Raw genomic sequence first — 24,222 nt, 5'->3', positions numbered from 1 at the left:
ACTCTGGCAGACATTGGCCAGCTTTTGTTCCAGGCCTCCTGCGACGTGTTGCCTATTTGATTGCTGGTTTTATTTTGGTAGGTTTCTACTTCCTGTTTTGGTATCTCTTACAGTACTCTGGCAGGTATTGTTCAGCTTTTTGTGAACAAAGGCCCTTGATTTGAAATGTCCTTTGACGATGTTATGCATTTGAGTATTGTTTTATTTGGTAGGATTCTACTTCCCGTTTGTTTTTGCATTCCCATTGACTTGATTGACGCTCAGCTGCTGCGCTTATTGGCCAACTTTTTCCTCACCAAAGTACTTTAATGCGGATGTTCTCTGACTGGTGTCATGATCTGGTATAGGTCGCTTGCACATCGTAATGCATCATGGGAGTTTTTCCTTCGGGCGCCATATTGGGTGTCCACCGGTTCACAAGGTACACTCGCGAGTTACACGGTAGAGCTTATCAACCTGATGTAATTTTCGCAGTATTTTCACGATTTACCGGAAGATCAAAAACAACGATACAGGCAGAAGGTGTCTCTGTGTGGCGGGATTGATCCTAATTACGTCCTGACCAATGGTGATTTTTTTTTTTTGACGGAGAAAGCTTGCTGGCCAAATGTGACTTCTCTGGACATTTTTCACTACCTCGTGTTGACAACATGCTCCATAACACGCCAACAAATCCCTGGAGGCTTACAATTATTTTGTAAGCGGGTGGATACAGAGTGTTAACTTTAACATCGCATCAGAAGAAACTGTTGCTGTTGCACGTAAGTAAACCACATGGTGTTGGTAATTCTGCACACAAAAATGTTGATTTGTTCTCAGGCTTCCTGTTATCATTGTGTTTACATGCACAGCTAGGTTTACCTGATGTGGTTTTTCTAACAATTTTATAACAGGCAAATATGGCAGAGCGTATAAGAATAAAAAGTAACTATGCACAGCCTCCCCGTGGCTTAATTAAATTTAATGCTACCCTTTCACTAGTTACATGTTACTTAATCAACTTATTCTAAATGGTTAAGGTTAACCACTCTCAGAGGACGTATTTTTAGTTTCAGTTTCCAGTACAATAAAACGTGTTCATGGTAACTACTGAGCATACTGACAGCTTTTCTTATGATCTCACGGTTAAGGAGGCTGTCACAACACCCAATTTCTGTCTGGTGCCAGATGGCAACAATTCCCATCACTTGTCACGACAACACCAATATTATTACCAGGTATGTATGGCTTTACTTTTTGTAGTTTCTTATTTAATTCTATGTTTCATATTTTCATTACAATGTTTGTAATATTTTCAGATTCAGGCACAGATGAGTTTAACTGGACGGACTTCTGCGACTTTGTGGTGTGGACAAAGTGTGATTGAGGGAGTCCACCCAGATCGCTCGTTTTGGCCAGTTGGAAAAGCCAGAGTTTTTTTTCCCCAAATCCCCTCCTTACCTGAACTGCTCGGGAGAGCATTTACTAGATCAGCAGTGGACTTCCAGTGTTCCTGCTCAGCCGCTGTCACCTACCACTTGCTCATGTACTTCAAAGATGCGGAATAAAGTAGTTTTTTGTGCTGCAGCAGATTGTAAAATCAAATGATATCACTTGAAGTGTGCCAATCTAGACTGCCAAAAGGACAGTGGTTTTGTGACAAGTGTGAAACAAGGATTGTTGGGAAAACTGAAACACAGTACTGGTACTTGTCTTACATTAAACAAATTTAAAAGAGAGCAACTTTTTCCTCTGTACATAGCATAATGAAAGTCATTGCGTGCCCCCTCAACATTACATCATACCGTCATCTCAGGATGGTAGGCACCTGTGCTAAAATAAATACATTAATTAACAGTTGAATTTTATCCCTGAAATTACTACATCTAATCATTATTCACTTCATTTTTTGTGCTTTTAGAAATAATAGAGATTTATGCCATTACTTTAAGAAGGACCATATTGCACATTGAGTCAAATCCTGTCATTTGTATTATGTATAGCTTTGTAAACAAACCCAACAATAGAATTTGTATAAACGCTGCCTTTATTAGCGCCAAACAAACAGTCGCATGTTGTCCTCCTCCAATGCTTTGATGCTCGCCTTCGTTACCATCATGTCATTGGCAATCAAGTCGGTGTGGCATGAGATCCCTAAAGAAAAAAATAAAGAAAAAAAAAATCACAAAAAAATACGGTACCAGTAATAGGTTTAACATAGTAAAGTAGTATAGTTTTTTTGTCAGTGTAAAAGAAATGTACACATTTTGTTGCATTTTTTAATGTATGAACATTGCTACAGGCAAATACTTATTTCTATAAACACTTCCAAATGTCTCTAAAATATAAGGTGCGTGTACACACACAAACAAAAACACATACATTCACTCATGCATACAATATATCATGTAATGAATTCTGAGTGGCATACCAGAGTCAATGATGTCAGCAGTACTTGAGGGTACAGGTTACTGGAGCCATCTGGCTGCATAACTGCAACAATCTCTGCCACTTCGAGTCGTCTTTTCTTTGCTTGTCTCTCCTGTGCACGTTCATATCTTGGCACCGACTGGGCTGAGACATAGATGTTGTAACTTGGGACCCAACTTTAATGTTGGAGCCCAGTCGGGATGATTGGACAGAAAAACGGGCGCAGGGCGACCTGTTAAAATAAACAAATATATAAACAAATAAAATATGGAAAGACTGGTTATTTTACCGCAGTAGGGTGGCCGTGAATAAGTTCTTTAGCATGATGTGTAGGCTACCGGGGCTCTGTTTTCTTGCATCAGCCCCTTCTGTCTCTTTTTTTTTCCAAGTTTACATTTTGCCACCAAAAAACATGTTATCGGCATTAAAAGCCCAAGACTAATCAATCCAATTTCAGCAGTAAACACTTTGCACTAGCACTACTTGGGTGAAAATGTTCGATGTTAGCTTTCGGCTAACGTCCGCTAGCCAGCTTGTACTACCGAACTTGCTTGCTCATGAATCCAAAACATAAGCAACTTGCCCATATATGGGCGGTCGAAACGTTATTAATCCTCATGCATTAAATAAAGGTAAACAAGCTTACCGCTCACAAAGTGATCGCTGCACACACGAGCCCAAAGTAACGACTTCCCTCCGGAGTCCGCACTCCTCTGTCTCCAGGCCCTGGTTCCTAATTATTTTCGGAATTCGGAAAAAAGACCGACCATTTTCCCCCTTGGCTTTGTTCGAACAGCCAACGATACAGCAACAATGTACCATTTTAAACGCAGAAAACAAACGTGATAGATACGTGTTAGACCGAATCGCTACGTAAATGGAGGCCACCCAGCATGGCGACTACGAGAAATCCGAGGCGGAAGTGACGACATGTGCAAGCGACCTATTGGTGGCTTTATTTCGGTAGGTTTCTACTTCCTGTTTCTGTTTTGTTCCCCTTTCCACTAACATTATTGTACTCTGGCAGGTATTGGCCAATAATTTGCTATGTTAGCTTCTTGTGCTAGATGTGGACTTCCTGGCTACCAAATACCTTCATGAATATATCCGTCTTGTTTATTTTGGATTTTATCTCATTAACCTGTTTTATGAATTCCGGTTATGTTTTGTCTTTTTATTTATCCTTACTTTATGTTCTGCTTTTATTTTGATTTTCATTTGCTCCATCCAGCCGTTATTCGAACCGTGTATGTTGTTTTTAAATCGTGACAGTATTTCTTTGCCTCACTATGGATTCGTCATGAATGCTGCTCGTCAAACTTGTCTCGCTATGTGGACTTACTGAACGTTTTACGACGGCGACCGTTTGGAATTATTTCACTGACGACTGATCGCAATGGAAAGTTTTGTTGTGAAAGTCGACCAAATCGGACTTCAAGAGTTCCCTTTGACTGGCGGGACTCAAACAAAAAGCCAACGGCCTTCATTTCCATCCGTTCAGCTCTTCTTGAGATGAAAACTTTGTTGTACATTTTCTCTGTCTCACTCTTTGATTCCAAACTAGCCCCAAAATGAGTCTGTTGTTTTTAGTCTTCGCTGGCCACGCTCCCGGCTCTTTATGGGAAGCTTTAACAGCGCCTCTCCGGATCGGGTTTCTGACGTTTTTTTCCCCCTCCTCCTCTAAATCTCGCCGGGCCCGACCGCCTGGCAAAGTGCTCACAATTCCGAGGCCAGAGGAGGGGCCTGATGTGACCACAGTTTGGAATTTCTTTTTTTTTTTTGCTCTTTGTCATACAAAGCGAGAAAAATGAAAGCAGATGTCGGGAGCAGGAGTTTGTTCGGAGGGGGAGCTTGGGGATCATCATCATCGTTGACAGGCCTTGTCTCCGTGGCAACCGTTCTGACGCTTTTAAAAGTGCACACACACACACACATATACAGGCGCGCAACAAACGAACAACGTGAGGATTTGATTATACAAATGTTTCTCACGAGGCACAAAGTGAAAAAAGTGCTGTTAGCTTGCGCTGGCCAAGCCCTCGTGTAATTACGCAGTGGGAAAAGATGTCTTTTATATTCATGAGCTGAACAACTGGCTGCAATTTAAAAAATGGATTACAAGGGGCATATTTCTCATTTTCAGTCCCCACATCGTTTTTAACAGCACATTAAGTCCGTCTTTTTTTGTCACGAGTGTGGTGGGAGGCAGCGTGCGCACTTGGTTGTTAGTTCACTCGGTGTGAATTCTCTGTGGGGAGGGGGGAGAGTTGGGTGGGTGGAGAGGGGGCGTTCTTTCCTCTCTTGGCTCATTTGCTTTGGTCTGCCGTCCTCCCTGGACCGCTAATTAAATGAAATCCAGTAAAAAAAATTCAATAAAAATCCAGTCGACCCCCATCCATCGCGAGGCTTACATTATTTTCCGATTCCTCTGTGTTAACGTTACATAAATCCTATTTATCCAAACTAACAAACTTCATCTCATAATCATGCCCAAAGATTTACATTTAAAAATGAACCTCCAACTGTCACATTCTGTAGGCGTAAAAAGCAGGATTACAGGAGATAATGTGAAATAACTGAACAAAAACTAGGCTGTTACAAAATATAGTACTTAAGGATTATTCTTCATTTAAATTAGCACAGTCTCAGGCTAAATAGGTATGCCACCATCTAGTGGTTAATAGAGGTATTACAATGCACTGAATCTATGAGATATGGTGAGTTCTACTTCTGGCCCTCTTTTGCCTCCGTCTGTCTGTGCAAGCTCACTGTTCCACTTATACATAGTGCTCTGAAAGTGCCTTAAAACTCGGGTTCTGGGTTGAGCAACTAGCCAATGTAGTTTGATCGAGCCTCATAAAGTCCAGTTTTTCTTGAAAATCGTGTATGACATCGTCCTGCCATGGAACTCAATCCGTGGTGCACATTTTAAGCTTATAAATCAACTTGAGACAAACTTATTATATTTATGACAATATGGTTTGGTGGTCTGCTGTCAGATTTTCCTTTTGTAAAATTGGTGCCTTGGCCCAGTATAGTTGTGAATCGCTGCAATCGAGGAGTACAGTCTATTTTATGGAAATGTTCAAATTCGTCAAGCTTCTGAATAGAATTGAATGGAAAGATATTCCACCGTGAAGCTGACAAAGGCACCGGCGCTCCACAAGACGGCCTCCTCGCAAACCTTTTTATTGAAATGTATTTCCCCCCCCCCTCCCTCTCTGCGTATAAATAACTGAGCGCGAGGGGCATCTGCACTATAGAGGATCACCTTGGGTCGAGGTTGTTTTTCTGCTTTGCAGCAAAAAATGTTGTTTAAAGCATTTGAAAAACCGTCATTTTCGTCATCTATCTTGAGAGTTGACATCTTCTTTTGCAGACAAGCCCTGTCCAGCGTTCAGCTACTTTGATTTTACGTTGCAAAAAAAAACAAAAAAAAAGTTTTCGCAAGCCACACTTAAAAAAGAAAAACCAGACCCCCGAAAAGGGTCACACAAACCACACACACCAAAAAAAAAAAAAACCTCAGCAAGCATTTTGCAACAAAAATAATGCTAATGTTTTTTTTTTCTTCACTCATTCACTCGCCGCCATTTTCACATTTCGCAATCCCGTTCGCTCCCGGCTGTTTTACTGGATTTTAACTGATTTTGCAAGGCCCACAGAATATTGTGTTCAATTGCTATAAAAGCATGGAACCTATCAAAAGAAAGATTAAAGTCTCTTCTTTCATCAGGAAAAAAAAGTATGTTTCTGTTTCCGTTTTGCAGCAATTAGCATTAGAAGAGAGCTAAGTTAATTAGTTTTCACAAATCTATTTAAAATTGTAAGTAATTGAGCTTTTTTTCTAGATGGCCCTGGTTGATCTCCTTTGCTCTGCTGCCACCTGCTGGCCGTTTGTGTAATAACTACCATTTCTGCAACCGTTCTTTGCAGTTGAGAGGCTGCATCAAGGCCTTCTGTAAGCTCTAGCATAAAAAACAAAAAAACGTATAAATACGTCTTTGGGACACTTAGAACATTGAAAAAACGTATTTATACGTTATTGGGAATAAATGAGTTAATGATAAAAAGTAACTCTGTTAATATTGTACTTTATAAAAACATAGAGAAAAGTCACTGTTTTGCTTGGCATATTTCTTTTCGCAAAAACAAGTTTTGGTGAAACCAAACATTGCTGAGGAATGTGGTAAAAAATCTAGAAACAAAAAAACTTTATTTTCCGGTGAAAGAAGACTCTTTGTTTTTTTTGTTTTTTTTTTGGTCATCGGGGAAGTTTTCAAAGTCCACTCTTTTTCAGTCAAGGTGAATAAAAAAAAAAAAAAGTCAGTCGCGGCGTAAATCCACCGCACGCTTTTCGTTTTGGAATACCTGCTTGAGCCGACCTCTCCTGAGGTCCAATCGGAGTGAAGAATAAATGAGCTGTGCGGGTCATTTAGCGATAGCCCGCGAGCTGCCCCCGACTCCACCGGAGATAAAGAAGAAGCGACAGAAATGAAGACACGAAAACAAGACCATTTTTCATTCTGACGCTACTAAATTAAACTCAGCATAGCGCTTCTTTCTTCCTCCTCTTCCCCTTGTGTCCTGCCCACCCCTAAACTTTAATTAAAAACACACTTGCATACCCGGTGCACACGCAGGTGAGATTTTAATGATCTTTGTTCGAGGTAGTTAGGACATTTTTTAAAGGGTAATTGGATCAAAACAGTTAGCATGAGTCCTCGGGGTGTAATGACATGTATTTGGGCATGAAGTTTTTTTTTTTAATAGGGCCCGACTGATTAATCAGCCAGACGATTATATGCGCTGATATTCGGCCTATTGAAAATAATAATGAATCGCCTGAAGTTTTCGGATTAAATACTGATATAATCTTTTTTTCGTGAAACAGTAAGTGCTGTTCAGTCGACAATGGGCAGGAAGTAAAGGACGTACATTGCTGACGGAACATTATTTGTGCGAATTACATCCTTCCTCATCCTCTTATATACTAATTAAGACAAAATGTCTGTCAATATATAGTATGTGTGTTGATAAGGTTTATAGTCATGGTAATGCAAGGCTGACATGCACGACTTTTGGCCACCATCTTCTCGTGCCATTTTGGGGCACGAACTGGGAGGTTCCCGCACTGTTCACGCATTGTTCACGACGAGTTCACGAACGCGTGACCATTCGCGTCCATATTGACACGAACTGGCACGACGAGTTCGCGCATAGTTTGCGCATAGTTTACGCACTTCCCGCATTTGCACGGCGAGTTGGCGCAATTCGGACGGTGTCGTGCCGACTTGGGCACGCCATATAAAAAGGGGGCATCCCCAACTCCTATTCGTGGCACTTCGTGCCCAGTCGCGAAATTTTGTTGTGACAAAAATTTTGAACATTTCAAAATTTTTGCCCCGACATGGCACGCAGTCACGACGGGTTTACGCACACTTCACGCCCCTTTACGACTAGTTGGCGCACTGGCACGACATATTTTATATTGCGCGAATATGTGAGTAATTTAGCTAATTAATCGTGATTAATCTTAATTAAAAAGTGTGATTAATCAGATGAAAAATTGTAATCGTTTGACAGCACTAGTTTGAAATCTCCACTTCATGAAGAAAATGTGGCGTAAAAGATTGTTTTGCCGCTAGCTTCACTCATAATGTTGCAAATGTACCGTGCACTGAATCGAGAATTACGCATCTCCAGAAAAAAATGGCTGCTTAACAAGTGTTTCTTTCTGTTCCGTCCCTCCGTGACCTGCAAAAGTACAAGCACTCCAAGCACTGTCATTACTTTTCAACGCAATTTGTGATCAATATTTTATTATATTTACGTGAACGGTATTGTCGAAGTTTCTTTAAGTACGGGTTATTTGTCAGCGCGGCGCGATTGTCCGCCCCATTGCGACGACGCGCAGACACAAGCCGAAATCAAACGTCCTATTTCACACTTCAGACAAGTTAATGAAATAGGAGCTGTCAGGGTCGCGAATAAAGGCTCGCACCTGCCGCGCCACCGGCTGTGAAATTTTGATTGGTTTAAAATTGCCGCAAATTGCTAGTTGTGATGTTTCGAGGTGCGCCTCTGCCTCGTCGTCGCACTTAGCGGGTCAATTTGATATATGGGATGACTGTTGTAGGCTATCTAGTACAGTGGTTACGCTGCAAAAACTTAAAAAAAAAAAAAACTGGCCTTGTTGGCCTGTCTGCGTGACAAACATGATTACCGATTGGTCTCACTTTTGGTAGCCGGGATCTTTGACTATAGAAACCTGTCTTCATTGGCTGGTACTAGGGATGCACGATAATATCGGTGGCCGATAATTATCGGCAATTATCGGCCCATTTGACGTCAAACAGATAAACCAGATAATAGAAAAATCCGATAATTATCGGTAATTATCAACCAATTTGATGTCAAACAGATAAACCAGAAAATAGAGAAATCCGCCGATAATTATCGGCAATTATCGACCAATTTGACGTCATACAGATAAAACAGATCACAAAGACATTTGCCGGTTATTATCGGCAATTATCAACCAATTTGACATCAAACAGATAAACCAGATAATAGAGAAATCCGCCGATAATTATCGGCAATTATCAACCAATTTGACGTCATCCAGATAAAACAGATCATAAAGACATTTGCCGATAATTATCGTCAATTATCAACCAATTTGACGTCATACAGATCAACCAGATCCTAAAGACATTTGCCGATAATTTCCGGCAATTATCGACCAATTTGATTTCAGTTGTATTCAATTTAATTTGCAACCAGTTATCGGCTTACTTATCGGTTATCGACATCGGCACACTCTAAATAATTGCTCTATCGGTATCGGTTGAAAATAGCATTATCGTGCATCCCTAGCTGTTACCTCACTCATAGGGCTCTCATGTAAATCTGTGTGGAGGTGGGTAAGACCGGGTATTGGTAATTTAGCAGATGTGCGCAAGCAAAAGAAAAAAAAAAAAAAGTGTCAAAATATATTTGTGGTCTCCAGCCTTCCCATAATGAACAGTTAGTCATGTGGAAAAGCTCCATGATGTGAGGCCTACATGCAAGGCAAAGGGTGGCCAGTTAGTCATCTGCGTTCTCATAGATGCACTACACGTGCTGCTATTGATTAAAACATGGTCCGCCATCGCTCATGATAAGCGAAGGATGGCTCCTGACGGCTAATCATGCAGGAATCACAGAAGCACTTTGGAGACACGTCGCGAAAAACCATCCTCCAAAGTGTTCCCATGTGGCCAGTCGGCACAGTCCCTCGCTGCCAAGCCGCTCTTTTGTTCGCTTGCACTGGAGCTTGCGATCGAGTCATTTCAAGGGGGTTTGCGAGCATCCAGTGCAGATCCCGAACCAGATGCTCCGTTGATCAGTTTAGGATGCTCGTTTTTTTTTTTTTTTACAAAATTAGGGAAATCAGTGTAACGGAAAAATCCATGAAATCCGTGAAATGAAAACGCACGCTGGCAATTATCAAAAATGTCAATTAGAGTACCCCCCCCCCCCCCCCACCTCCATTGCAGCTTCCAGATTCGCTGTACTGCTTTAAAAGAAAAAAAATATCCAATTAGAGCTCATTTTTTTGTTGATTGATGCTGTGCAATTGTATTTTCAGCCACTAGGTGGAGATGTGTGTAAATATGAGCAGGAAGAGAAAACGGGAAGCATTTCAAGCTCAGCCTCATTTTTGCCGCGGCAATTTGAAAGAAATTATTGAACGTCTCAATTAGGGGTGTTAAAAAAAATCGATTCGGCGATATAACGCGATACTACATCGCGCGATTCTCGAATCGATTCAATAATCGGCTGAATCGATTTTTTTTTTTGATTTTTTTTTTTTTTTTTTTTTTTTTTTTAAGGATTCACACCTTGAGCATGGAAGAATGTTATATGAACGGAACATTCAGCCTCAATATTTTATTTCAATGCTGTTCAAACATGAAACAAATTACAACTTCTATAAGACTGAAATTTCAGATAAATAAATAATACATTTTCATATAAATCTTACACTCTACAAGCTTACTGATTAGTATTTCCTAAATTTGAATGGAAAAAAATCGCAACAATCGACTTATAAATTCGTATCGGGATTAATCGGTATCGAATCGAATCGTGACCTGTGAATCGTGATACGAATCGAATCGTCAGGTACTAGGCAATTCACACCCCTAGTCTCAATCCTCTCACATCCTGCGTTTTACGACTACATCAAGGTTGATTTTGAAACGTACAATTTTAGACATGATTATCGATGTTTAAATGTAAGAAGTTACGTTTGTTTGTTAGTGATGTTTGTTCGTCTCTGTGTGCCCTTGCGATTGGCGTTCTTTGCAGTTGAGAGACTGCATCAAAGCCTTCTGTATGCTCTAGCATAAAACAAAAACGTCTAAATACGTCTTTGGGACACTTAAAACATTTAAAAAAACTTATTTACACGCTATTGGGAGCAAATGAGTTAAATCTATCATTACAGTCATCACAACAGTAACAGTCTGCGCTGAAGCAGATCAGGAGGGCTGAAAGTGAACTATTATTTCTTTGTAATGCGACTTTATTTAGTTGGACGAGTCGAGCGTAAGATTTTCAGTGGGAGACGCAATTGGACCAAAGGTCGGGTTCATTACCGGGACTTCAGAATAAGCGACCATTGTGTGCGCGTGAGTCATCTCCCCAGCTGCTCTCGTCTTTCAAATATGCAACCGAGCAAACAGTGTTATCGTTTTGCCTGCCAAAACCGAGACCATTTTGGAACGGGGCAAACTTCCAGAACACTAGCTTCACTTTTTTTTTCTTTTTTTTTTTTTTCAAAACCAATGGCTACCTCCAGTAAACGTGACGAGCGGATGAGGGGGAAACGATATTAAGATGTCGACTACTTGAGGGTTATCCGCTATGTCCGACAATAAAAGCTTGAAGATTGTAGGCCTTAACCTTATTGACGTAGCGATTGGCAGCCGCGCCGATACTGTCGTAAACACGGTGGAAATGCAATTGGAAGCGAGCAATCATCTCTGTCTTGCATCTTATTTTTGGTGGACAAGTGGAGGTACAGTCAAGGTTAGCGTGAGTTTCTTTTGGCTTCTTTGTCCCGAGTGTGTGTGTTATTCCAAGGCTGGCAAAGAATAATGAAGGATATTTTTACAGGGTCATAATAGTATGTATTTTTTTTTGTTGTTTTTTTAATTTCTTGTCCCTAATTTTTCTTCCTGTAGTTCTCTCACCACAACCGAGTGATTTATCAAAGTAATAAACTGAGCCAAGGGAAGACAAATCCCGTTTTGCTTTTGTCCCTCCAGCACCGAGGGAGATTCTAATGCAGTGGTGTCCAAACTACAGCCCGGGGGCCATTTGCGGCCCGCCGTCCATTTTTCAGTGGCCCGCGACATATGCTAAAAATGGCATTTGACTCAGTTCAAATAAAATAAATTGGAGATGGTGAAAGTAAGAAAGGAGGGTATCGAAAAACAGGTGCCATTAAGGGTTATTTTTGTTAACTAAAACTAATGAAAAAACTAAAATAAAAAAAACCCCAAACAATATTGTTACCGAATTAAAATCAAAACGAAAATGTTTTTCAAAAAACGAAAACTAACTGAAACTACATTTTATGTTTACAAAACTAACTATAATTAGAGCAAACATGTCCTTCATTTTAGTCTTTTGGTAATTAATTTACTGCATGAGCCTTTGGGGATGATTTTAAATGGGATTTTTAGTAGATTTATTTTTTATATAAACCGGAATAATGTCCTTTGGAAGTATGTCACACAGAAGTGATGTCATCTAGCAGCAGCCAATAGAAAAGCACCAAAAGATGACGTCGCTCCCATGGCGTTTTTTAGATATTGCGCTAATAAGTACTACACATTTAAAACAAACAAACAAATACTAATACTGAAACTAACAAACTAAACTAAAACTAAGCATTTTTTTGAAGAACTAAACTAATAAAAACTAACTAAAATTCCAAAACTAAAATAACCCTACTGCCATATTACAAATAAATTACTTTATATACTGTAGAATTTTTTATAAATGTGCAAAAACACAAATAAATTACTTGTACAATTTTTAGGACGAAACACAATTTCTCTTCATAACATTATGTGGCCCTTGCGTCCTTCGGATTTTCTGTACGTGGCCCTCAAACGAAAAAGTTTGTTTGTTCTAATGGCTTGTGCGGACTGTATAAGTTTTTGCTCTTTATCACGCAACAAAAAGGATATTCATGACGTATGCAGCAGCTTCTCTCGCCGCCGTATTGCAAAGACGCACTTTTAATGCCATTTGCAATCCATTCAAAATGCACTCGGCTTTGAAGGGAAGCTCGACAGTAACATATACGAAGAAGAACATTATGAAAAAATTTATGCTGCCGGGGTGCTTCACTATTGAACTCGCTGGCTGAGGTCTCGCTCGCTGTTCATGCATCTGTAGACCGGTCGTCATTGGTGCCTTGGTGAAGCAGCATGTGGCTCAATGTCCAAACAGAAATGAAATTATACCAAAAAAAAAATGAAAAAAATTAGGTTTGTCGTCATGAGTCGTGTCCATGTTTAGTGGACAGGATCCACGTTTGGCACATGTGCTGCATTGAACAATTTCTCCTCTACCTTGCAAAGCATAAAACTACAAAGCCAACTCGGTGTTTTTGCAGTAATGCTGCACTGCTCTTATTTTATATTCCAGAAGACTTGCACAACTTTATATTTCTTGGGAAGGTTTTACAACCCCTCCCACCAGACACTACCCCCCCCCAACCACCAACCCACCCCCTCCCCATGTGCTCTCTCCCCTCACAGTTTTCCCACCGCAGATCGTTTTCCGCGCGACCGCAGCCGAGTCTTGAGATTCTCCGGCGGTATTTAGCGCTGGAAGTCAGCGGCTCGATGCAGCGCCTTTGAACGTCCACGAGTAAGGTGGCGGGGGGGTTGGGGGTGGGGTAGACATGCTCAGCTGGGCGGCAGGCCGGCTGGTATGCATGCAGAATCACAATAGTCACCCCTGTTATGTGGTCTTGGGCAGATCTGTGTCGCTACCTCCTTTCAAGTTAGAACGCAATTCGGATGCACATCACGGGGCAGGTCTGGTTTGTGTTAGGTCACCCCCCCCCCCCCCCCCCAAAACAACCCCCCCTACCCCTCTCGGGGAAGAAGATACGCATCATATACACGCATTCCGACACAATACTGCATATTTCTGCTATAAAAACAAGCTCAATATTGTCAATTTCAAATGCAGTAATAGGAAATATGCCTCATGTTACCTTTTTTTTTTTGTGGCCTCTTAATGTCATTGGCTGCTAACTGTTGGGTTAAAAATAACCTCGCGGTCTTGGACTTTCACTTTTATGGAGCTTTTCCGTCTGTTAAGGCACTCAAAGAACTTCACACTGACTTTGCATTCATCTACTGATGGCACAGCATCAGGAGCAACCGCGGTTCAGTATCTTGCTCAAGGACACTTCAACATGGTGACAATTAAGGGCCGGGGATTGAACGCACAACCTCACGGTTGGGAAATGGTCACTGAGCTATGGATTAAAAAGCCTGATCTTGTTCCGATAGTATACATCAGGGGTGTCCAAACTTTTTCATTTGAGGGCCACATACAGAAAATCCGAAGGACGCAAGGGCCACATAATGTTATGAAGAGAAATTGTGTTTAGTCCTAAAAATTGTGCAAATAATTTAGTTGTGCTTTTGCATATTTAGAAAAATGCTACAGTATATAAAGCAATTTATTTGTAATATGGCAGTAGGGTTATTATAGTTTTGCAATTTTTCATTTTAGATAGTTTTTATTAGTTTAGTTCTTTAAAAAATGCTTAGTTTTAGTTTAGTTTGTTAGTTTCAGTATTATTATTATTATTATTATTTTTTTTTATAAAGTGTGTTACTTGTGCGCAATATTAAAAAAAAAAAAAAAAAACATACTATGGGAGTAACGTCATCTTTTGGTGCTTTTCTATTGGCTGCTGCTAGATGACATCACTTCTGTGTGACATACTTTCAAACATCGTTATTCCGGTAGATATCAAAATAAATCTACTAAAAATCACGTTTAAAATCATCCCCAAAGGCTCATGCAGTAAATTAATTACCAAAGACTAAAATGAAGGACGTTTGATATAATTAGTTAGATTTAGTTAGTTTTGTAAACATAAAATGTAGTTTCAGTTAGTTTTAATTTTTTTTAAAGCATTTTTGTTTTTATTTTATTTCTGTAACAATATTGTTTTTTGAATTTTAGTTTTAGTTTTTCATTAGTTTTAGTTAACTAACATAACCTTTAATAGCACCTGTGTTTTTTACGACACCTTCTCTTCTTACTTTGACCATCTCCAAACATTTTTGTTTTGTTTATTTTATTTGAACTGAGTCAAATGCCATTTTTAGCATATGTCGCGGGCCACTAAAAAATGGACGGCGGGCCGCAAATGGCCCCCGGGCCGTAGTTTGGACACCACTGGTATACATCTTTGTTCTTGTAAAGATTTAACAAATCCTTGAAAAGAAAAGACTCAAATTACAACTGCTCTAGCTAAAAATATAAATTGGCTGTTGTAGTCGGAAAAAAAATGATGACTTTTTAATTCCTTCAGCATTTATTTAGACTTACACATGGTAGTTATGTTAAATGATGTAGGAATTATGAGGTCCCCTTCGGACCCCAAAAGTTTGAGAAATCCTGACATAAAATGCACACATTGCAAAAATTGGTGAGTTTTCAGGAATGTGGAGACCCCCCCAAAAAAGTAAGTCACTCATCGGGGTGACTGTAATAGCTTTCACAATTGTACTTTGTGGCTTCATGTTTTTCACAAGTCCAAAAGAGCCAGAAATCTGCAGCTGTCTGAAGACACACACACACACACACACACACACAAAAGAAATGCTCCTTCATCCTCTCCATTTTCTGCTAAGATGAATGTGCGCATATGCGTGCGTTTTTATCAGCGTGACATGAGCGGCGTCGCAATGGCGCCGGAGAGCGAGCGGAGCGCTGCCATTGCAAACACCACAGCCACATTTTACGAGCACAAGCGTCTCTTGGAGCTGCTCTCGCACCCTAACTTGTACATTTCGGGGTAAATCAGCCACAAAAATAAAGTATGAATTTGTAGCCTCGACACTGTACCTTTCGTGGAGCTTTTTGGCCCTGGCGGAGGTATCAGCAACTGACTGAACTTGTTGGAGTTCAAACGTGAGGGTAAAGGTGCCTATCAGGAAGCCACGCCCATGAAACAAAGATTGGCAAATCAGAGCGTAGCGCAGAGCAGAGTACATTGTTTGTGCTAGTAAGATTAGCCAGCTAAGCTAACAAGGCTAGCTCGTTGTTACGGGTCCCAAAGCCTTGGAATCTCGGATAACAGAGATTTTTGGTTTCGGTGTCTCGAAGGAGTGAAGACACGAGTCAGCTAGTTTCTTCCCAAATTTCCTCTTTATTACAACAAATAAATCTCAAATGCGATGCAAATTTAATAGAACAAAATGTCAGCTAAATACTTGCTATAAATTTTCTCTATATATGTTGCTCCTGTGTGTTTGTTTTGTAGCAACATGTCACAACATATTCCTTTGCCTCGCCAAAACTCAACAAAACTGCATCGTTTTACTTAAAGGCGAGCATGCTTTGTTCGCTCCGTTGTTTGAGGAGGCAATCTATCATGTTTTAGCTAACTCAATAAACACAAAATGTCATACCCGTATGTAGTCTATTTAAACTTAATTGACGTTTTTTGCTTCACTGGAGTCATTTAATCAAAGTGTATATATGTTCTGGATCGTTTCCCCCCCCCCAAAAAGACATATGCTACTGCTAGCAGCTGTTACCGACAATGACACTTTCTGCCTAGCTAAACACTTGTCGTAAATTGTCTCACCGTTGTTCAGTTGTGTTTGTTTCGTTGCGCTATGTCATGATCTATTTTTTTGTGCGTTATTACATGAACGCAGCCATTTGAATCGGATGTTCTTGTACTTTTTGTTGCTTTAATGGATTCCGCCACACTTGTGCGCTCAGCTGTCACATTAGCGATGAGTCTGTTAAAAAATAAAATAACATTATAAACAACGTACTCTTTCATCATGTCATATTAATCTGCTGAAATGTTTGTGTTCTCGCTGCTGATTCATTTTTTGTTTTCGCTAAATTTGGAGAGAATTACTGTTTTTTTTTGTGTGTTTTGTTTTGTTTTGTTTTTAGCTCGCCGGCATCTCATAAATCACAGTCGAGTGTGTATTAGCCCTGCGTCAAGGAATTTTACCTTCCAGTCAAGCAGCACACGGCCTGTTCAAATTGCCTTACAGTTGCTTAGTGTTTGTTTTTTTTTTGTTTTTTTTTTAACACGTCTCAGAGTTTGGATGAAAGTGGTCATAAATGCTACATTTTGGTGCCCCTCGTGATGTCGTGTCATTATTGTATTCATCTTCATGGATGTGTCAAGTGCATGTGAAAAGCTGCTTGAGCCAATCAGAAGAGAAAAAATAAATAAATAAATAATAAAAATACTCCTATAATACATTTACATCTTAATTTTGAAATAAAATGTCCTAAATTTAATTACATTAAAGAAAATATTAAATTAAATTATTTTAGATTCCCATAAAAGATTAATTCTCGCAGTATTTGTGAGTTGACAAATTCCGGAGAATACATCTTGTGCCGCTCCCGCTGATAACCGTCGTTGCCCGAACTAACTGCTGGTTTGGACCAATCACAGAGCGACATTGTGTTTGGGGGCGGGATATGCAACTGTGACGAAAACCAGGAAGCTAGCACAGACGCTGTAGCTAACAAACAAACCTAACATGGACGAATGGACGCTACAATTATTTATTTTGTCGCAGAATATTGTTGAATATTGAACAGCAAGAAGCGCTTCGTGCATTTCTAGCTGGTAGGATGGTTGTACTTTCCCCCCCCTCGACAAGAACAAACATGAAATTTTCACCCGTGGCCGTGATTGGCTAAATAATCGTGTAGAATGTCGCATCGTCCAATCAGCTCGAATCATTGTACAGAATGTCCCGCCTTTTCCCAACCAAATTACTGTGGAGAGGTACCAGATGGATATTACAGATGGATATGTACGGTAATATCCATCTGGCTATTTCCAGGTTCCATAACATGAAAAACTAAAAGATAAACAAAAGTGTTCAACAGTGAAAAATTACATGAAAAAATTATAAGCAGTAACACTTGAGCCTTGACGTAGGAAATGAAAATAAAATTTAAAAAAGATTTAAGGTTTCTAAGCACAATAAAACCTCACAGCAACTGTTTGGAAAATCCCAAAACTTAAATGGTTATAATGTGTGATATGAAACCTTTAATTTAAAATGAAAGTGACGATGTTTGACGAGAGCAAGCGGGGACCTGTCAGGATTGGCTTTGGCGTTTGTTTCCTTTCAGGTAATGGGACGATGAAGTCCAGACGGTTATCTCTCGGGATCGGGAGACCGCCTTTGTTTGTTTTTGTCTTGTTTTTGTCTTCATTCCCATAAAACGAAAAAGAAAGAAAGCCAAGCCTCAGGACATGTTTTGTTTTACTGTCGGTGTTTTCCATTAAAGAATTGGACATCAGCTCTTGGGCGGCATTAATACTGCACAAGGTACAACAAAATATTGATTGCCGAGTGAAGATGTGTTTTTACAAAGCTAGCAAGCTTAGCCTGGATTTCATTTTAATGCAAGTAGCAAGACACTTAAATACACGCATAGGTCCAGGCGTACCTAATCAAGTGGCCATTGTTTGTTGAACACAATTGTTGTCTTTGACTTTAATGACCAAAGTTGTCTTACAGTATTTAACAATAGTCTCGACTGCTAACCACCATGTTAAAAAGTAATATCCAAATATCACAATATATTTTATTGTTTTATTCTGTGGCATACATAATATTGTCATATTGACAGCACATTTAATGTAAATGAATTTGTTTCCTCAGTTCTAACAAAAAGAGTTTATTGGTGTCATTTTTTTCCCCGCAGTCCAAAATCCAATTACGATAACGCTCTGTGCACTCTAATTACAATTCCTATTAATTTAATTTTGAATGATTGATGTCGAGGTGTTAAAAAATGTGAATAAGGCGCGTCCATGAAGGAGACGGTGCCAAATTGTAAATGACCGATGTTGATATTTTCTCCATTCCTAATTAAGCGTGAGGCAGGATAACGATGCTGATTGGTGGTGTCGTTATTTTGAAAAAGAGCGTCGTCACCTTCATGTCGGGACCGTTCACATTTTGACTGACGCAAACGAGGAGCCGAGTGTTCTCAGTGAGGGCAGGTGCACATTTAAGACTGGATTTTAATTTTTGACGGAAACATCTATGAAATCTATTTGGAGAGAAAGCTACAACGTCACAGAAGAAATATAAAATTTGCACCCTTGTCCAGATCCGCACCAAAATTCACACCTTAATCTAGATCCCAACTAAATCTGGATCATAATTTGGATCTGGATCCAAAAATCACATTTTGGTAACGATCTTCACCAAAATTCAGACCTTAATCTAGATCCCAACTAAATCTGGATAATAATCTGGATCTGGATCCAAAATTCACATTTTAGTAAAGATCCTCACAGGATACAATTTGCACCCTTGTCCAGATCTGCACCAAAATTCACACCTTAATCTAGATCCCAACTAAATCTGGATCATAATTTGGATCTGGATCCAAAAATCACATTTTGGTAACGATCTTCACCAAAATTCAGACCTTAATCTAGATCCCAACTAAATCTGGATAATAATCTGGATCTGGATCCAAAATTCACATTTTAGTAACGATCCTCACTGGATCTGGATCCAAAATTCACATTTTAGCAACGATCCTCACCAAAATTCAGACATTAATCTTGATCCCAACTAAACCTGGATCATAATCTGGATCGGGATCCAAAATTCACATTTTGGTGACGATCCTCACCAAAATTCAGACCTTAATCTAGATCCCAACTAAATCTGGATCATAATCTGGATCGGGATCCAAAATTCACATTTTGGCAACGATCGTCACCAAATTTCAAACTTTGATCCAGATCCTCAACAAAATCTGGATCTTGGTCCAGAACCTCACCTGAATTTATACCTTCATACACATCCTCACCAAAATTCACACCTTCATCTAGAATAGAAACCCCACTAAATTTATATCTTTATCCAGATTCTCCACACAATATGACTTGACTTGACTTGATCCAGATCTCCACCAAAATATGCATCTTTATCCAGATCCTCACCAAAATCTGTATCTTTATATAGGTCCTCAACAAAATCTGAATCTTTATCAGTTCCTCACAAAAATTTCCAGTACACCTTAATTCAGAACATACTCCAAATCTACACCTTTATCTAGATCTACACCAAGATATGCATCTTGAACCAGATATCCCCACACTGTTTTCTAGATCCTCACCAAAATGCAGATCATTATGCACACCAAATTGTGCAATTGTTATTTTAGTCTCACCAATATGTGCACCAGCTTCCAAATCATCATCAACATAATCGCCTCTTTCTCCTCACCAAAATTCCCACCTTGATTCAGATCCTCATTTAAACGCTAACGGGTTCTTCCCATTAATTTTCATCACCGCGCTACCCTGCTAACTATCTGAACGTGTGTTGTACTATTTCCAGTTTTATTGCGTCGAAGTGAGTGCAGTAGAACAGGTCGTTAAAAACAACACAGCGCGCGGTGGCTTTTGCACGTTTGATTGTCGCGAGCTGCTAATTGTGTTGCGATTTTGTCACCGATGCGTCATTAAGCCTCGATGGGTGAGCAGCGTTGTTTATTAGCGACAAATGGGAACACTTTTGAATTGGGTTAATCAGCAGGTGAAGTCAAAATTGCACTCTCGTGCCAAACAGTAAAAAAAAACAACAACAAAAAAAAATGCTGAAGGTTGCAGGAATAATGAAGAAGTGGATTCATCGCTTGACAGTAATAACATCAAGTATCTGCATTATGTTACAGTTATTGAAATTGAATATATAATAGGACTTTATTGTCACTGCAGGAACAACGTGACGGCACGCTGGAAGGGTCTATTGACACGTTGACTTGAATGCGTTCTATCCTCGCAACGTTTCGTACGGCCGCCGTCCGGAAAACGCACCGCGCCCGTTCCGCAGCCAGTGTGAATCGGGCTTTCGAGCAATCAGAGAGGTTCGGCTTTTTCCACAGAAATGCAAGCCTCAGCGAAAGGAGTCATACACGCCTGATGCGTCAAACGCCAGCATTACCGAACTGTACTTCCGACACTGAATACAAATGTCCCAAGCTTGTGTGAATACCCTCCAGCGTGTGATGACACGGCGGCTTAGCGAGGGAAAAGATGGAGTTGGGGGTCTTCCATAAAACTCCCCCCCCCATCTCCTCTTTAAGCCCCTCCGCCCTCGCCTACAATTGAAAAGTGTCTGTGCGGAACACGAGTGAGCTGGGCTGTCGGCTTTTAACCGGCCAGAGAAAATTAGCTGTGACCTGAGCGTGGAGACTTTCTGCTGACACATTCGGACGGAATATGTGTGTGTGTATGCGTGCGTGCGCGTGTGAGGAAGAGCAAAGGGATGCCTGCATTAACATTCTGAACATGGAGGCCGGGACATGAAAGGGAAAGCAAGGGAGGGAGAGATGGAGCTCATTTGATGGAGCCACGGAAGGCGGTTTGTAGATTAGTGATGATGCGTGCACTTGTTCGCTGGCTACTGTAACGGGAGCCTCGTGTATTAGAGCAACGGGCAGACAACATAACATTGACACACTTTTTATCGCGCAGGTTCAATTTGGGGGCTACGCAGGGGTGCTTGGTAAGGATGAATTGGCCCTTTTGCTCCAGGGCTCCCCCTATTGATACGGAGTGTAATGATAAAAACAAAAACTTTGATGGCGTAATACTGGAACATTTTTTTTTTTTTTTTTTTAAGCGAGTTAAACATTCGCACAATTGTAGCTTGGAGGGCTCCATTTTTTTATTTTATTTTTTTTGTGCCATGAGTGTAATGATTATTAATTCATCAAATTTTAATGCATTATTTCAAACGTGTATAAAAAGTGAAAGCAAAAAGTACTTAAAAAAAATAAAAATGAAACAAAACAAAAACACACGGCATATACACATGTTCAGAAAATGATGTACCATTAAAAAAAAAAATAGGAGAGGAGAAGTAGCAATAAAAAAAAAAAAGCTAAAATCCTTATGTTTGGTAAGGGATGATGCAAGAGACTAGTTGCATACTAAATTTGGTTAACCAATAATAATTCTCATAACATAACCTTATTTTTATAAAATACAGTAAACTCTCCATCTTGGGCGTTACATTGCAAACAACTCCCACAATACGTGAAATCAGAAACTCTATGCATGGTTTTATATTACTTATGTTAAACACACTTTGAAATAGTACGGAGATGTTAAAAAAAACCAACAACATTTTGAGAGATAGTAAGAAGAGCAACGCTAGAAGATAACAGTAAACATATATCAGTAATCATGCACAAACGTACATTCTAAAACGAATCTACACTCAATGTTGCTGTAGGCATAAAAAGCAGGATGGAAGAGGATTTCACGTTCGCTAATCTGTTCAGTAAAAATGCGACTGATCTTGAAAGTGGAATTACACCCAAAAATAAAGAACACAATTGAACTGGTCCAACTGGGGTTAGGTTATATATGAATAGGTTATTGTAAACATTATGACTTGTACTCAAAAATAGGCTTTAAAAAATATTATTGTGGAATTTAGGGGTACACATCGTGGTTATGTTTTTGTTTTGTTTTGTTTTCGAGACTTGCAGAATATAACAAAGGTTGTGGTTTGTCACCGTATGCCAGGAGTAACGTCAGCCTACTTGAACGCTTCATAGTCGGAATATACAACTTGTCCTTGACAATGCAGTTGTTCATCTCATCTCCACTTCCCCGCTGACACGTGCGTTATCGCCGGCCACGCCGACTGTTTATTTCCATCGCAATTATTCTCGCAGGCTGATTAGTCGCGCGGATTTTCTCGACGTACTGTTGAGCCGCCAATTGTTAAGTGCGCGGGGGGCTGTGAAGAGAGCTCAGCGGGTGTTTATTCAGCCGTGCGGCGGCAGGGACGGCGGAGAGAACAACAACAACACCGACATAAGAGGTGCTCACGCCACCATGTCGTTAGGTGGTCCTCATTAGGGCTCGGCAGGTCCATCGCTTTGGTGGTGTACCTCAATAGATTCGAGTATCCATACTTTACTTGAGTGTTTAGTTTTCAGGTAACTTTACTTGAACTATTCAAAGACAGATACACTACTCACTTGAAGTTACGAATTTCTTAATCTCAATTTTTAATTCTTAATTTTCTTAATCTTTCTCAAAACTTATGAATGCACAATCCGTGTATCATTCGTTCATATATATGTTTTAAAATATATATGTTTTGGACTCTGCATGAGTATGTAGTTTGAGTATATTTGCCACCTCTGCCACGTGCAAGCAATTTGGGCCTAATCAAGTGCTGCCCTCTGCGGGCTAGTGTAGAACAGCAATCACCTCCTCTGTCCATTTTGGGCCAAGGTGGTAGTGTGAGTGATGCTCTCCAGAGGATGCTGTGAAGGCAGGAAAAAAAAAAAAAAAAAGTAGAAGAAGAAGGTGACATCAGCAGCCTCCAGTTCCCAAAGGAGAAAGCTCTGGAAACTTTAACGAGGTTACTTCCTAACTCCAATAGTGGGTGGGAGGGGGTCCTCGCAGTTGGCAGTGTGAAATACAGATTTATGAACTCCATTAAGCTGCATTTCTGTCTTTTTATTGGCCAACCCTGCAGCATGTACCCTCATGTGTGGGTTTGTGCGTGTGTGCGCATTGACAGTGGTGGTGAGGGGAAGGGATATTTTGTAGATTAATTGCAAACAGCTTGCTCTTTTACTCACACATAAGGTCCACGCAAACCGCAAACGAGGTGATAAAGGCCACTAAATACCTGAACTGGCACTGCTGACATGCGAGAAGAGCGTTGGGGTGTTTTTTCGGGTTCGAGCGAAAGCGGGTGGCCGTGGTTGTCCGTTTTTCGATGCCAGACCCCTCAAGGGGGTCAACACTAGAGGAATTGGTAAATAAAATAAATAGTTCCGATTGGCTCCAGTGATGTAGCAAGTGGTCAAATGTATGTGCGGTAATAACACCCACTTGTAAAAACATACAGAAATGGCAATAGACGTTTTTTGCCTCAATTCACCGGATATTGGCCCGTCCCATCTGTTGTGTGCACCCTGGCCACCTGGGGGCACTATAACACAGACGTACATTGACATGGCCACAGCTCCTGATGTCGTGGTTTAAGGGCACCAATCGAGCAACCAATTGTATGTCAGCATTGAGAACAACCCCCCCCCCCCCACCCCCCCCCCCCCCCCGCCCTTCATATTCCAGGTGGCCTTCTCACCCTTTGACTCCCCACCTGCTCTGTTTGGTATGTGTGACTAACTCGTTCAGTGGGGAGCATGCTAACATAACAGCCCACCCCCCAGAAAAATGGCTTCAATTTCTGTTTGCGTGTAGTTATTCAAAATAAATGTCCGTTGGCGGTGAGGGCAGGAGGTGTGTACTAATTCATTTCAGCGAGCCCCAAACGGTGACTACCTCCTGCTGGGACAGCGCAAAAAAAAAAAAAAACGCCAGCATGTGGCTGAATAGGAAAGAACGCTAACGGGTCTGTTTGTGCAGGCTAATAACCACTTGGGCTGTGAGTCTAAAGTCGAAACGCAATTACTTGAAAATTATGTCTGGTAAAGCCTTTA

General features: G+C 40.4%; 1 protein-coding gene and 1 long non-coding RNA gene across 6 annotated transcripts in view; one reads left to right on the top strand and one right to left on the bottom strand.

Moving 5' to 3' along the window:
• nectin1b (nectin cell adhesion molecule 1b) overlaps window positions 1-24,222 on the top strand; it is a 221,268-nt gene that overhangs the window by 139,574 nt on the left and 57,472 nt on the right. The gene's annotated exons all lie outside the window — the stretch shown is intronic.
• On the bottom strand, window positions 2,009-3,357 carry LOC144033338 (uncharacterized). The gene is made up of 3 exons (XR_013287940.1): window positions 3,056-3,357; window positions 2,411-2,641; window positions 2,009-2,133 (listed from the first exon to the last, which is right to left on the bottom strand). It is a non-coding gene; the product is annotated as an uncharacterized LOC144033338 (long non-coding RNA).

Source organism: Festucalex cinctus, chromosome 13 (genome assembly GCF_051991245.1).
Source record: "Festucalex cinctus isolate MCC-2025b chromosome 13, RoL_Fcin_1.0, whole genome shotgun sequence".
Classification (NCBI taxonomy): domain Eukaryota; kingdom Metazoa; phylum Chordata; class Actinopteri; order Syngnathiformes; family Syngnathidae; genus Festucalex; species Festucalex cinctus.
This window is presented reverse-complemented; position numbering and strand designations above follow the sequence as displayed.